This window comes from Prionailurus viverrinus, chromosome C1 (assembly GCF_022837055.1).
Source record: "Prionailurus viverrinus isolate Anna chromosome C1, UM_Priviv_1.0, whole genome shotgun sequence".
Lineage (NCBI taxonomy): Eukaryota > Metazoa > Chordata > Mammalia > Carnivora > Felidae > Prionailurus > Prionailurus viverrinus.
The window spans coordinates 30,278,672-30,288,709 of record NC_062568.1 but is presented as its reverse complement, the minus strand read 5'-3'; the positions used below and the strand labels follow the sequence as shown (position 1 = coordinate 30,288,709).

Below are 10,038 nucleotides of genomic sequence, written 5' to 3'. Positions count from 1 at the left end.
AGTCCTGTTTTCAAGGTACTTTTCTAGAGCCAATAATAATTGGTTCCCAGTTCCTCTGGGTCTTAGAAGGACATAAGCCAGTAAGCCCACCTACTCCCTCAGATAGTAATAGTCCCTGGAGAGTGGTAAGGTTGATTCATCCTATAAATTGAGCATTAGCCTGGACCACACACTAGGAGTGATGGACTGAACAAGACAACCAATGCCCCATGGCACTTGCATTTTAGTGCCAGGGTCAGAACATTGCTTCTGGGAGCACCGGGCTAGCTCCCTCCTAAAGCATGTGACTAATGATCTCAGGGTTGGGAGTTCCAGCCCCATGTTAGGGGTAGAGATTACTTAAATAAAGAAAACTTTTTCTGTAAATTAGGCTCTGTGAGCCATAAACACCTACTCAACTTTGCTGTTGCAGTGTTAAAGCAGTTATAGATAGTATATAAATGAGGGTGGCTGTATTCCAACTTTAGTTGTGGACACAGAAGTTTGAATTTCACATAATTTTCATGTGTTGTGAAATATTCTTTAAAAAATTTTTTTCAGGGGTGCCTGAGTGGCTTAGTTGGTTTAGCGTTTGATTCTTGATTTCACCTCAGGTCACAATCTCACCGTTTGTGAGTTAGAGTTTGAGCCTCATGTCAGGCTCTACGTGGTTTGTGCAGAACCTGTTTGGAATTCTCTTTCTCTCCCTCTCTGCCCCTCCTCAGCTTGTGTGCATGCACCCCCCCCCCCCAAATAAATTTAAAAACTTAAAAAATGTTTTTTCAAACACTTAAATATGTAAAAACCATTCTTAGATCATGGGCCATGCAGAAACAATTGGCTGCCTATGGGCCATACTTTGCCTACTCCTGTTCAAGCGGGAGAAACAGACACTAAGCTAAATAGTTACAGATAGTGGTAACTACTTAAGAGGAAATAGGATAATGTTTGGTGGAGATGATGGCTGGGGTGGAGAAGGCCCTGGATGCTGATGAGGGGACATTCAAGTTGAGCACTAAGGATGAGAATGAGCCTGCCCTCTGAAGAGATGGGGGGAAAAGTAATTTATAAAAAAGAGAGAGCAAGCAAAAAAGGCAGGAAAGGCAGGAAAGGATTTGACAATTTGTAAGAAGAGAAAGGACACTAGTGTGGCTGGAGCTTGGTGAGCATGAGGACAAGGAGGAAGGTGATATGAGATGAAGCTAAAAAGATAGGCAGGAGCCAGGTTTTAAAGTACTTATGGTGGTTGTGGGAGTTTAAATTTTACCCTAGGCATAATGGAAAGCCATTGAAAGGTTTTAAGCAGGGAAATGGCATGCTTGATTTACTGTTAAAAAAAAAAAAATCACTCTTGTTACTGTGATGAGAATGGATTGGAGAGGCATAAGATGAGACCAGGTGACCGTTGCAATAATCCAGGGGAGAAATGGCATAGCTTCTACTCAGTGATGATGGCAATAGAGAAAAGTAGATGGCTGCAAGATATATATTTAGGAAACAGAAATAACATAAAATTGCTGATAGTTCAACTATGGTGTGTTCAGGTTCTTTGAGGAACAGACTGTAAGGTCAGATTAGACATGCAGAAGACTTACTGGGGAAGACATCTGTGAGGGAAAAACAGGGAGGGCTCTGAAGGGGACTGGGAAAACCTTTAGACTGGATGCTGATTCAACTCTCATGGAAGACAGGGAAAAATGGGTAGGAAAAGTTGTAGATATGATGCAATTCTAAGAATCTTTCAAGAAAGCCAATGGGGAGTCCTCAAGCCAATGTCCCCCATCAGAGGAGTCCTATGTCTCCTGGGAAGGGGACTGTCTTAGTGACCCTGTCTCACTCAGTCACTGGCTGGAGCAGTCGGTGGGATGTGTAGCCTGGATCATGGTGATAGATTTCAGAGCACGGCAACTGGGGCCATCAGTCAGTAATGCTCCCTGTAATCAGATCTGAGAGATGTGTTTTCATGGCTGCCACATATGGGAAAGGGAAAATATAGGATCACTTCTAAATTGTTGGCTTGACCAACTGAATGATGGTACCATTTACTGAAATGGTGATTTATGGGAGCGATCAGAAACTGTAATTAGGACTTTAATGATTGAGATGTTTACTAGACATCCAAGTAAATAGATTACATAGCAACTGAATAAATCTGGAGCTCAGGAGTGAAGTTCTGTGCTAAAGGTGTGAATTTGGAAGGCATCGGCATTTAAAGCCATGGGACTGGATAAAATCGCCTATTCAAAGAACAGGTAAATGAGATATAGGATGGAGCACTGTCTCCAATACTTAGAGTTCAGGTTTAGAAGGAAAATCCAGAGGGGAGAAGAATATGGAACGGCAGAGAAGAAAATGTCATTTCTGTCAAATGCTGTTACGAGGTCAAGAGTCCATTAGATTTGGTAGTATACACATTCTTGGTGACGTTGACAAAAGCAGTTTCAATGCTGTGATGAAGATGCAAGCCCAGATAAAAGTGGGTTGAAGGGTGAATGTGAGATAGGAAATTGGCTATAGAGAAGACGTATGGTGGAGAGAATGAGAGAAGTGGGGCTGTAGTTAAGGTGGGATGCGGGGTCAGGGAAAGAAGCTAGGATGAGAGTTACTATAGCAAGTTATGCTGGTGGGAGTGATGCAATGGATAGGTAGAGATTGGTGGTGCAGGGGAAAGAGGGGACCACTGAAGGAATATGATACTTTAGAAGACAAAAGGGTACTTGGAGCGGCACAAGTGGAGTAATTTCCTTTTTAAAAAAATTATTTTAATTCCAGTTAGTTAACATACAGTGTTATATTTGTTTCAGGTATATGATATAGTGATTCAACAGTTCCATACAACACCTGTGCTCATCATAACAGGTGCACTCCTTAATTCCCATCACCTATTTCACCCATCACCCACCCACCTCCCCTCTGATAACCATCAGTTCGTCACAGTTAAGAGTCTATTTCTTGCTCACTCTGTCTTTCCGCTTTGCTCATTTGTTTTGTTTCTTAAATTCCACACATGAGTGAAGTCCTATTATATTTGTCTTTCTCTGACTGACTTACTGAGCTTAGCATAATATTCTCTAGCTCCATCCATGCCATTGCAAATGGTAAGATTTCATTCTTTTTCGTGGCTGAATAATATTCCACAGGTGGAGGACTTTCTGTTAGATAAGAGCAGAGAGGAGATAAAACAGAGAAGATAAAGTTCCTATGAACTGGTAAATCTCACAGTGGTTAAATGAGGAAATTCTGATTGAATGGTTTCTACTTTCTCTGTTAAGTCTAAAGCAAGGTCAGAGGCTGACAGTAAAGAAGATGAGGTATGGATGAGGTTTGAGAAAGGATAAAGTATGAATTATTTATTTTGAGAAATTTAAAAATCAGACTTTCTATGGAAATATGATAACGATTGCCAAGAAGGAATGAGAGCCTATTTGAAGATTATAATCATTCTAACATGGATGATCATTCCAGTTATGTGACTTTTATCCAGCAACATTCAACAGCTTCATTTTAGAGAATGCTAATGGGACTCAGCTAGGGTTGAAATATAATACAAGGAGAGAGGGGCAAAAGAGTTGAGGATGTTTGTAAGTGATTGATTCCCCTGATGGACAATGGACTCTAAACTGGGTAAGGAGAGAAATAACTATCTAGAGTTGGTGACGGATAGTGAAAAAAGTAGTGAGGTTAATGGATTGGAGAGCTCCATGAAGTTAAGGAATTATTTAAATAGGAGTACTAGAGTAAGTGAGCTGGAAGAATTGGGGGCAGTGGTCAGAGAATATCATATTATACTTATTTTATTTTACTTAGGTTTACATACTAAACTTTATTTGACATATGTATAATTGACATACAGTGTTACATTTCAGGTGTACAGCATATTGATTAGATAATTCTATATATTATTGATGCTCACCAAGATCAGTATAGTCACCATCTGTCATCATACAATGTTACTACAGTATTATTTACTATATTCCCTATGCTGTACTTTCCATTTCTTCAACTTATTTGGTTTATACTGGAAGTTTGTGCTTCTTAGTGTCCTTCCTCTACTTTGCCCATCCCTCCACCCTTCTTCCCTCTGGCAGCCACCAGTTTGTTCTCTGAATTTGAGTATGTTTTGTTCATTTTTTTTTGTTTTTGCTTTTAGATTCCACCACATATAAGTGAAATCATATGGTATTTTTCCTTCTCTGTCTGACTTATTTCACCTAGCGTAATAATACCCTCTAGATCCATCCATGTTGTCACAACTGGCAAGATTTCATTTTTATGGCTGAGTAATGTTCCATTATATGTGTGTATGTATGTGTGTTTATATATATACGTATATATAATTACATATATGTGTGCATATATATATATATGAGTGTGTACATATATACATATATATATATATATATATGCACACATATACATACAAAGATGTTGAGCATATTTTCATTTATCTGTTGGCCATCTGTATGTCTTCTTTGGAAAAATGTTTATTTAATCCTTTGACCGTCTTTTAATTGTAGTGTTTTTTGGTTTTGAGTAGTGTCAGTTCTTTATATATTTTGGATATCAGATATATCATTTGCAAATACCTTCTCCCATTAACTAGGTTGCCCTTTTACTTTGTTAATGGTTTCCTTTGCAGCACAAAACTTTGATTTTGGTATAGTCCCAATAGTTTATTTTTACCTTTGTTTCCCTTCCTTGCGGAGACATATCCATAAATATATTTTTAAGGCGGTTGTCCAAGAGATTACTGCCTATGTTTTCTTTTAGGAGTTTTATGATTTCAGGTCTCCCATTTAGGTTTTTAATCCATTTTGAGTTTATTTTTGTGTATGGTGTAAGAAAGTGGTTCTTTTTCATTCCTTGCATGTAGCTGTACAGTTTTCCCATTTTCCCATTTACTGAAGAGACTGTCTTTTTACCATTGTAAACATATGTAAAAACATATTCTTGTCTCCTTTGTTGAAGATTAATTGACCATATAGACATGGGTTTATTTTTAGGTTCCCTATTCCTTCTATTGATCTATATGTCTATTTTTGTGCCAGTACCATACTGCTTTGGTTACTAAAGCTTTGTAGTATATCTTGAAATCTGGGATTGCGATACCTCCAGCTTTGTTCTTTCTCAAGAAGCCTGAGAAATAGCTTTGGATTTTCATGGCCTTTTGTCGTTCCATACAAATTTTAGTGTTATTCTAGTTCTGTGAAAAATGCTATTGGTATTTTTATAGGAATTGCATTGAATTTGTAGATTGCTTTGGGTAGTATGGACACTGTAATGATACTCTTTGAATCCATGAACATGGCATATCTTTCCATTTATTTGTTTTGTCTTCAATTTCTTTCACAAGTGTCTTATAGTTTTCAGAGCATGGGCCTTTTACTTCCTTGGTTAAATTTATTTCTAAGTATTTTGTTCTTGTTGATACAATTATAAATGGTATTGTTTTCTTAATTTCTCTTTCTTCTACTTTATTGTGTATAGAAACACAATAGATTTCTGTATATTAACTTTGTATCTTACAACTTTTCTGACTTCATTTATCAATTCTAATAATTTTTTGGTGAGGTCTTTAGGGTTTTCTATATATATGGTGTCATGTCAGCTGTGAATAGTGACAGTTTTACTTCTTCCTCACCAATTTGGAAGTCTTTTGAATGTCTGATTGCTGTAGCTAGGACTTCCAGTACTGTGTTGAATGAAAGTAGTGAGAGTGGACACCCCTGTTTTGCCAGAAAGTATCATACTTGATTTCAGTGTTTCAGAGGTATTATTATTACAATGACTGTAATGCCAAGGTTTCAGGTGAGTGAGGTAGAAGAACAGCTAATGGAAGTAAGGAGTTTAAAATATTATTATTATTAGATGAGTTATCCCCATAAGTAGTAAAATCAACAAGAGTAGAAAGAAAGAAGATTAAACACAAGCTAATATCATCAATAATGGATGATTAGAAGAACTTTAGAAGACTACATTGAGGAGACAAGGACAGATACTATATCCAGGTGGCACAGAGTTCAGATTAGCTAGAACTTAGAGAAAGGATGGAGGAAAAAAATGTTTTTTAACAGTAATGGGAGAAAAAAAGACACCAACCCCACCTCCTAGCCTTGACGTATGCAGGGAGTGGAAGGAAAAGCAGTCACTACTTGAGAGGCTGTAGAGGAAGCAGTCTCTAGGAACAGACAAGTTTCAGTTAAAAAAAAAAAAAGAAAAAGAAAAAGAAAACAGGATGAGAGAAATGAAGGGAGCATTTAAAAAGGGAACTCTAGGTGTGTATAGAAGATGGCGGCGTAGGAGGACGCTGGGCTCACCGTGCGTCCTGCTGATCACTTAGATTCCACCTACACCTGCCTAAATAACCCAAAAAACCGCCAGAGGATTAGCAGAATGGAGTCTCCGGAGCCAAGCGCAGATGAGAGGCCCACGGAAGAGGGTAGGAAGGGCAGCGAGGCGGTGCACACTCCACGGGCTGGCGGGAGGGAGCCGGGGCGGAGGGGCGGCTCACCGGCCAAGCAGAGCCCCCCGAGTCTCGCTGGCAAAAGCAGAGGGGCCTGATGGACTGTGTTCCGACAGCAAGCGCGACTTAGCGTCCCGGAGGTCATAAGTTAACAGCTCTGCTCAGAAAGCAGGAAGGCTGGAGGACAAAGGGAGGGAGAGCTGCTGAGCCCCCTGATGACAGAGCTCCGTTTGGTGGGGAACAAAGGCGGTTGCCAGAGCCATCTCCCCCGCCCATCCCCCAGCCAAAATCCCAAAGGAAACCAGTTCCTGCCAGGGAACTTGCTCGCTCCGCGCAAACACCCAACTCTGCGCTTCGGCAGCGGATCTGACTCCCTCCCACTGCCACAGGGCCCCTCCTGAAGTGGATCACCTAAGGAGAAGCGAGCCAAGCCTGCCCCCCCTGACGCCGTGCACCTTGCCTACCCACCCCAGCTAATAGGCCAGATCCCCAGCACCACAAGCCTGGCAGGGTGCAAGTAGCCCAGACGAGCCACGCCACCCCACAGTGAATCCCGCCCCTAGGAGAGGGGAAGAGAAGGCACACACCAGTCTGACTGTGGCCCCAGCGGTGGGCTGGGGGCAGACATCAGGTCTGACTGCGGCCCCGCCCACCAACTCCAGTTACACACCACAGCACAGGGGAAGTGCCCTGCAGGTCCGCACCACTCCAGGGACTATCCAAAATGACTAAACGGAAGAATTCCCCTCAGAAGAATCTCCAGGAAATAACAACTGCTAATGAGCTGATCAAAAAGGACTTAAATAACATAACAGAAAGTGAATTTAGAATAATAGTCATAAAATTAATCGCTGGGCTTGAAAACAGTATAGAGGACAGCAGAGAATCTCTTGCTACAGAGATCAAGGGACTAAGGAACAGTCACGAGGAGCTGAAAAGCGCTTTAAACGAAATGCAAAACAAAATGGAAACGACGACAGCTCGGATTGAAGAGGCAGAGGAGAGAATAGCTGAACTAGAAGATAAAGTTATGGAAAAAGAAGAAGCTGAGAAAAAGAGAGATAAAAAAATCCAGGAGTATGAGGGGAAAATTAGAGAATTAAGTGATACACTAAAAAGAAATAATATACGCATAATTGGTATCCCAGAGGAGGAAGAGAGAGGGAAAGGTGCTGAAGGGGTACTTGAAGAAATTATAGCTGAGAACTTCCCTGAACTGGGGAAGGAAAAAGGCATTGAAATCCAAGAGGCACAGAGAACTCCCTTCAGACGTAACTTGAATCGATCTTCTGCACGACATATCATAGTGAAACTGGCAAAATACAAGGATAAAGAGAAAATTCTGAAAGCAGCAAGGGGTAAACGTGCCCTCACATATAAAGGGAGACCTATAAGACTTATGACTGATCTCTCTTTTGAAACTTGGCAGGCCATGGGGCGCCTGGGTGGCGCAGTCGGTTAAGCGTCCGACTTCAGCCAGGTCACGATCTCGCGGTCTGTGAGTTCGAGCCCCGCGTCGGGCTCTGGGCTGATGGCTCAGAGCCTGGAGCCTGTTTCCGATTCTGTGTCTCCCTCTCTCTCTGCCCCTCCCTGTTCATGCTCTGTCTCTCTCTGTCCCAAAAAAATAAATAAACGTTGAAAAAGAAACTTGGCAGGCCAGAAAGAATTGGCACGATATCTTCAGTGTGCTAAACAGAAAAAATATGCAGCCGAGAATCCTTTATCCAGCAAGTCTGTCATTTAGAATAGAAGGAGAGATAAAGGTCTTCCCAAACAAACAAAAACTGAAGGAATTTGTCACCACTAAACAAGCCCTACAAGAGATCCTAAGGGGGATCCTGTGAGACAAAGTACCAGAGACATCACTACAAGCATAAAACATACAGACATCACAATGACTCTAAACCCGTATCTTTCTATAATAACACTGAATGTAAATGGATTAAATGCGCCAACCAAAAGACATAGGGTATCAGAATGGATTAAAAAACAAGACCCATCTATTTGCTGTCTACAAGAGACTCATTTTAGACCTGAGGACACCTTTAGATTGAGAGTGAGGGGATGGAGAACTATTTATCATGCTACTGGAAGCCAAAAGAAAGCTGGAGTAGCCATACTTATATCAGACAAACTAGACTTTGAATTAAAGGCTGTAACAAGAGATGAAGAAGGGCATTATATAATAATTACAGGGTCTATCCATCAGGAAGAGCTAACAATTAAAAATGTCTATGCGCCAAATACCAGAGCCCCCAAATACATAAAACAATTACTCATAAACATAAGCAACTTTGTTGATAAGAATGTGGTAATTGCAGGGGACTTTAACACCCCACTTACAGAAATGGATAGATCATCTAGACACACGGTCAATAAAGAAACAAGGGCCCTGAATGAGACATTGGATCAGATGGACTTGACAGATATATTTAGAACTCTGCATCCCAAAGCAACAGAATATACTTTCTTCTCGAGTGCACATGGAACATTCTCCAAGATAGATCATATACTGGGTCACAAAACAGCCCTTCATAAGTTTACAAGAATTGAAATTATACCATGCATACTTTCAGACCACAATGCTATGAAGCTTGAAATCAACCACAGGAAAAAGTCTGGAAAACCTCCAAAAGCATGGAGGTTAAAGAACACCCTCCTAACGAATGAGTGGGTCAACCAGGCAATTAGAGAAGAAATTACAAAATATATGGAAACAAACAAAAATGAAAATACAACAATCCAAACGCTTTGGGACGCAGCGAAGGCAGTCCTGAGTGGAAAATACATTGCAATCCAGGCCTATCTCAAGAAACAAGAAAAATCCCAAATACAAAATCTAACAGCACACCTAAAGGAACTAGAGGCAGAACAGCAAAGGCAGCCTAAGCCCAGCAGAAGAAGAGAAATAATAAAGATCAGAGCAGAAATAAACAATACAGAATCTAAAAAAACTGTAGAGCAGATCAACGAAACCAAGAGTTGGTTTTTTGAAAAAATAAACAAAATTGACAAACCTCTAGCCAGGCTTCTCAAAAAGAAAAGGGAGATGACCCAGATAGATAAAATCATGAATGAAAATGGAATTATTACAACCAATCCCTCAGAGATACAAACAATTATCAGGGAATACTATGAAAACTTATATGCCAACAAATTGGACAACCTGGAAGAAATGGACAAATTCCTGAACACCCACACTCTTCCAAAACTCAATCAGGAGGAAATAGAAAGCTTGAACAGACCCATAACCAGCGAAGAAATTGAATCGGTTATCAAAAATCTCCCAACAAATAAGAGTCCAGGACCAGATGGCTTCCCAGGGGAGTTCTACCAGACGTTTAAAGCAGAGATAATACCTATCCTTCTCAAGCTATTCCAAGAAATAGAAAGGGAAGGAAAACTTCCAGACTCATTCTATGAAGCCAGTATTACTTTGATTCCTAAACCAGACAGAGACCCAGTAAAAAAAGAGAACTACAGGCCAATATCCCTGATGACTATGGATGCAAAAATTCTCAATAAGATACTAGCAAATCGAATTCAACAGCATATAAAAAGAATTATTCACCATGATCAAGTGGGATTCATTCCTG

At 40.5% G+C, this 10,038-nt stretch overlaps 1 protein-coding gene across 1 annotated transcript in view; it reads left to right on the top strand.

Annotated features, from left to right (window-relative positions):
* SGO2 (shugoshin 2) overlaps window positions 1–10,038 on the top strand; it is a 72,395-nt gene that overhangs the window by 962 nt on the left and 61,395 nt on the right. The gene's annotated exons all lie outside the window — the stretch shown is intronic.